At 36.2% G+C, this 6,210-nt stretch overlaps 1 non-coding gene across 1 annotated transcript; it reads left to right on the forward strand.

The window, feature by feature from the left end:
• Positions 1-5,706: 5,706 nt before the first annotated feature.
• LOC131180501 (small nucleolar RNA R71) lies at positions 5,707-5,813 on the forward strand. Its single transcript, XR_009149268.1, has one exon. It is a non-coding gene; the product is annotated as a small nucleolar RNA R71 (small nucleolar RNA).
• The last annotated feature ends 397 nt before the right edge of the window (positions 5,814-6,210 follow it).

The following is a 6,210-nucleotide window of genomic DNA, read 5'->3' on the forward strand; positions in this document are numbered from 1 at the left end:
AAGCCAAATTCATACATATTATAACAATTTCAATAATCATTGAATTAAATCCAATGCTTGTTAAACATAATACTTAAGAAAAAATATGTCATTTAATCATATGAAATATTCAGAACAAAATCAGTTAAAAACTAGTTGTGCACAAACCTGTTTTGAGTCGCTCTTAGGCCTTGACTCAATGTTCATTATGCTTCTCAATATCCTTATCAACTGAAACACACAGTTTAAAGTGTTTCACTACTCAATGAATTTGTTTCCAACCGTAAAATCCATTATCTAAATTTACTTGGTACTATTCCCTTCAATTCATTTCATTAGTCAACTTATAATGTTGACCCTTGATGCACTCTAAGTGAGTCAATTCCAATGTTACCAATATGTCACATTTTATAGCCCTTTTGTGTTGGTATATGTTACCAATTTCATTTTCAAGTGTATTGCATTTTATTGCAATTTACCGGATTTCGGTGTACTATTTTGATCTAGCAGGATGACCTAGTTCTCTCAGTTTCGAGTTCTAGTCCAAACTACAAACTTGTAGGTCTATGTCTTATTACACGCAGGGCAAAATTTCAGGTCATTCTGTGTTGTGTAGACCAAGATATGGTCAATTTACTAATGCTGGACAGAACGCACTGAAATGGTAGGCTTAGGTCATTTTTAGGTCACTTTTGATTCGGCCAGTTTTGGTACCCGAACTTGTGAAAGCTATTTGGCTCGGTTCTGGCCATTTCTGGGCTTTGGTGTCTTCATAAGAATTGTAGATCTATGTCTAAACTATTCATGGTAAAAATTTCAGGTCATTTGGACCTGTTTTGGGTAAGTTATGGTCAAAACACTAACTGCTGTCCAAATGGTCAATTTTCAGGTTTTCAAATCACTAATCCAAATTTGGTCATTTTTAAGGTCAGTTTCTAGGCAGAATTTTGGTAAGATTCCTTCATGAAAGTTGGCACATTTTGTGCCTAGTTTCACCTCCAATTGGTGTCATACCAATTGGAGTCACACACTTAAGTTTCTAAGCTAAAACATACACTGCCCTACTACACATTCTTTATCACTTACCAATTACACATTCTATACTTACCAAGCTAACTCTTTCATGCCAATTATGATTTGTACCATACCATTAACACACTTAACAACACATTTTGGTCATTTTGGACAGCTTGTAACCATTCTCAATATACACATTATAACTCAGAATTTTCCAAAGTCCATTTACATAATTTAACCATATGAACATACCCCATTTACATATCCAATTCTAAACTATTATACACATATACATGCTGCCACCATAAACAACATAATTCAATAAACCAAACCATGAAACAACACATTTCAACTACACTTTAAAAGTTTCCAAATTACACATCTCCTTCAAATAGCTTCCAAGCTTCCAAGCTTCCAAGCTTCTAGAACCAAGTGCACTATCACACATACACTTAGTATATATTATCTAAATTATTTCTATACACATAAATACTTACATCAATATCTTAAACAACCATTTACAAGTGAAAACAAGCTAAATATACTGAATTCCTATGGCTGCCGAAATGGTGTATCACCATTAAGTCATCAAACTTCAAAACTTCTTCCATAAAACAACTCACCACAACATCCACTCAAAGTTTAATGAAACAAGAATTGAAAATACACACTTACCACTTTTAAAGCTAGACCAAAACTTCACTAAACATCTTAAAATTGCTATCTAACTCTTCCTTGTGATGTGGGGAGTAAAGTTAGTAAAGCAAGCTTTGGGTTTTAAGTTGGAAATGGTGGAGTTTAAGGAGGTTGCATGAAACAGCCATGGATGGAGAGCTTAAGAGAACCACTCGGCTATGTTGAAGATGAAGGTTGAAGATGATGGTTAGTGCTGCCCTCCATGTCCACTAACATTTAATTAATCAACTTAGTGCTCCACTTACCTTAATTAACATTTAAATAACCCTAAGTTTCATAATTTGCAATTAACACCCAAATTTCTCACTATTTACTATGTGTCAAGTTTCTCATTTTCATGGCATTTTAAAAATTTAATACTACTTATTTTTAATGGAAATTTAGGTCAAAAGGCAACTCGGGGTGTCAAATTACCAAAATGCCCCTATTCGATTTATATTCCTGATTTTTCGGTAACACCGAGTTTTGTCATTTTCTCGATTTCTCGTTTTTCTTTGCACTAATTAATTAATTTTTCTTTGATATTTCTGATGAAATTTATACTTCAATAAGTCTTTAATTATGTCTCGAAACTAAATTTCGAGGGTTTCCCTCTGATCTTGGGTGGCTATTACTGTAGTAACTTCCCATCACGGTCACCCATCGCTGCGGTGTTGGCTCGTTTAACTTAGTTTCATTTCATTGCTATTATTTTTTTCTTTGTTTTTCTTATATTTTATTTTCTTGTATTTCACTACCTTATATCTCCACACTAATATTTAAATATAATTCCAAGCATCCTAGCTGTCCGGACAGACACTGATCACCGGAACAGTAGAACGCACTACCAAACATAGGGGTACTACATAATAAATTTATTGAACCTAAGTTCACCAAGATATCATATTTTGCATTCTAAAGTTGTTGGTATTGGTTGCCAATACCATTTCAAAGCTTAGTGTTGGTTACTTTACAATTTTCAGATTTCAAGCACTAAGTTTACTGTTTCATTGGTCATTTGTACAGTAGGAATTTGACAAAATTGTCTTCATGAAAGTTTTTCCTTATTGTGTCTAGTTACATTTCTTTTTTTGAATCACTCCATTTGGAGTTCTATAGCTCAAATTATGGTCATTTTATCATAACTAGCCAGATTGACCTATGCCTAGAATTTCTGGGTAATTTGGTTCTACCAGATTTGGTGACCTAAGTTTGGTTGGCAATTTGACTAGGTTATGATTAGAATTTGGATATGTGTTCCTCATGAAAGTTGTAGGACTATGTCTCCGTATTCTTTTGGTAAAATGTTAGGTCATTTGGACCTTTCGACACTGAGTTATGATCAAATGAATAAACACTGTTCATTTGGTCATTTTGCATAGGCAAAATGCAAGTCACCCGGATTAGGGCAATTTTTAGGTTAACTTGGTTTGGTTTTCTGGGCAGGGTTTCTTCACCAAAGTTGTGCCATTATGTGTTTGGTTTCATGTCCAATTGGTGTTGCACCAATTATACCTATACAACTCCATTTATAGCTGCCCAAACCTGCTGGACTCACAACTAGTCTTACAAGTCACCAAGGCTAGCATGCCTAAACTCAACTCCATTATCCTTACTCACTTCAATTCCTCCTCACACACATTCAAATGGTCACTAATTGACCATTACAAGGTTAATATACCATTTCATAAACAAAACTCCAATTTTTTCACAGACCCTAATTCCCAAGTGTCCATTTCATGCTTTTCATGTCATCTAACACATCCAACACACATAGTTCAACATCTAACTCAAGTTATCTCATCACAAACCACATCTAAACAATTCAAGTCATAAAAATCAACAAATCTCATCCTTCTCCCATGGCTCCAAATTTTCATACATACTTCAATATAATTGTTTTGTTCAATTTTACAACAAATTCTCATTTAACTTGTCTTACTAACAAAGATTAAAAGATATGGAAGTGAGTATAGGCACTAACCTCAATTGCTAACTCTTCCAAGTCTCCAAAACTTCTTTCTTCCTTCTTATTTTTGCTAGCTAGAGGATGTTCAAGATGCAAGATCACTTTTTTGTGAAGCAAGGTAGTGGTTTCAAGTTGAGATGGTGGGTGGTTTCAAGCTTGCCTTAAGCTTTCACGGAGGAATGGGTTAGGGAGAGGGAAACGGCTGGAATTTGGTTTGGGGAAGAAACCGATTGCTTTTGTTAATTTTTACCTCATTTTACCTCTTTTTAATTGGTTTTTAATAGCTTGTTCAAATGTGATTGGTGGGAGCACTTTTAATGACCTCATGGTGATATCATAATTGATATTTTCTTTCATTTTCTTTTCTTTTCTTCTCTACTCATTTTCAATTTAACTTTTAGCAATATTTATTCACATTTTATGTCATAATAATTATTTACTTAATTGGACAAGTCGGCCAAAAATCATCTCTGAAGACGAAATGACCAAAATGCCTTCCGTTTAGCTTAACAGATTAAAATTGTCTGTACCGATTAAAAAAATTTTCTAAACCTTTTCTTGGAACTCTAATGCCATAGAAGCCTCAATGACTCTTCTCTAGAGTCTCAAAAATTATTTTATGAATTTTCTCCAGGGTCTAGGGCTTCTAGTTGCGAAGACCGCAACTTCCCACTGGGTTATTCATCGCTAGGGCATCAACTCGTTTAACTTGATTGTATTTTATTTTAAAAAATTTCCCTAAATTTTTCTTATTATTATTTGAGTTATTTATGACTCCTCACTCTAGTCTAAATATTTTTCTAAACATTCTAGCTATCCGGACCGACACCGGTCACCGAAACAGTAGAATGTACGGAATTGCTATAGCGAGGGTGTTACAACTGCATTCCTCTATTAGAGCTACTGTGCCATAGTCTTCTAGCTTTCTTTTCTTTGACAGAATTTCCTTAAGAAATTTGGCATAGGATGGCATCTGAGAGAGTGCTTCAGTGAAGGGGATGTTGATATAAAGTTTCTGTAAAACTTCTAAAAACTTCCCAAGCTGCTTGTCCAATTTGACTTTCTGAAATCTCTGAGGAAAAGGTAGGGGAGGCTAGTATGGCTCTAGTAACTTCTTTTTCTTCACTGCTTCCTCTTCCTTATCTTTCTTGGCTTCTCCCTCCTTTTTCTCTGCTTGGCTTTCAAATTTTTTTAAGGTCTCATCTGTTGGTTCTTTCTCTGATTGTACTAGAGTTCTCCCACTCCTCAATGTAACTTCCTTACAATGCTCCCTTGGGTTCATCTCTGCTTGACTAGGCAGTTTACCAATAGCCTTACTTGAAGAACTTGCTTGCTGAGCAATTTGATTCTCTAGCATCTTGTTATGGGTAGCAAGTTGGTCTATTCTGGAAATCAGCTATTTAATCAATTCATTATGTTCTTGTTCAGCTGCTAGGAATCCTTCCATCATGGATTCCATGGTCATCTTCGGTTCAAGTTGCTGAGGTTGAAGAGGCAGTGGTGGCTGTGCAAAGTTTTGGCCTCTGTTCTGAAATTCAGGGGGTGCCAGTGGTTTGTACCCCTGTTGCTTGTTTATTGGCTGGTTCTGTTGATTAGACCATGAGAAATTTGGGTGGTTCCTCCATCCAGGGTTATAAGTGTTTGAATATGGATTGTTAGGCTACCTCTGGTTGAAGTTTCCTCCATTATTCACATAGTTCATCTGTTCTGTGGGAGGTTCATTGAAGCTGTTATATTCTGAATTCATGTATCCTCCTCTGTAGCTGTCCTCATATTGACTATTCATCCCTACTTCATTTGCTTGTATTTTATCAAGCCTCCTTGTGAGCTGATCAAATTGGGCATTTATCATGCTTAGGGAGTCCACTTTCAGGACCCCTGCTGTTCTCCTTGCATTTCCTCTTTTATTTGACCACTCGTAATTATGGTATGCAACCCTCTCTAGGAGTTCAAGTCCTTGTGTCACTACTTTCTCCATTAAGTCACCTTCTGCAGCTGAATCAACTCTGCTCCTTATAGAGGGTAGTAACCCATTATAGAAGTTTTGCACTAGTAGCCAATCCTCTATGCCATGGTGCGGAAATTCTCTCTACAGGTCTTTATATCTTTCTCATGCGTCATAGAGTGATTCACCTTCCTTTTTTTTGAAGGTGTTAAACTCAAGCCTCAGTCTTTCAGTCTTTGCTGGTGGGAAGTAACTTGCTAGAAAAGCTTGTGAGAGGTTTTCCCAAGTGGTGAACGTTCCAACTGGTTGGGAAAGTAACCACTTCCTTGCTCTGTCTCGAAGGGAGAATGGGAATGCTCTGAGTTTTATGGCTTGATCAAAAACTCCATTCATTTTGAATGTGTCACAAAGGGCAAGAAAGTACTAGAGGTGATAGTGTGGATCTTCTATTGGTGAACCTCCGAACTGGGTTTGTTGTATCATTTGAAGCCATACTGGTTTTAATTCAAAGTTGTTAACTTCCACTGTGGGTCTAGTGACACTGGGCTGAAATCCTTGGACAGATGGAGCTCCGTAGTCTCTCAAGAGTTTTGGTCTGTAATTATTATCGGCCATGGTTGGAATT

Source organism: Hevea brasiliensis, chromosome 5, assembly GCF_030052815.1.
Source record: "Hevea brasiliensis isolate MT/VB/25A 57/8 chromosome 5, ASM3005281v1, whole genome shotgun sequence".
Taxonomy (NCBI): Eukaryota; Viridiplantae; Streptophyta; class Magnoliopsida; order Malpighiales; family Euphorbiaceae; genus Hevea; species Hevea brasiliensis.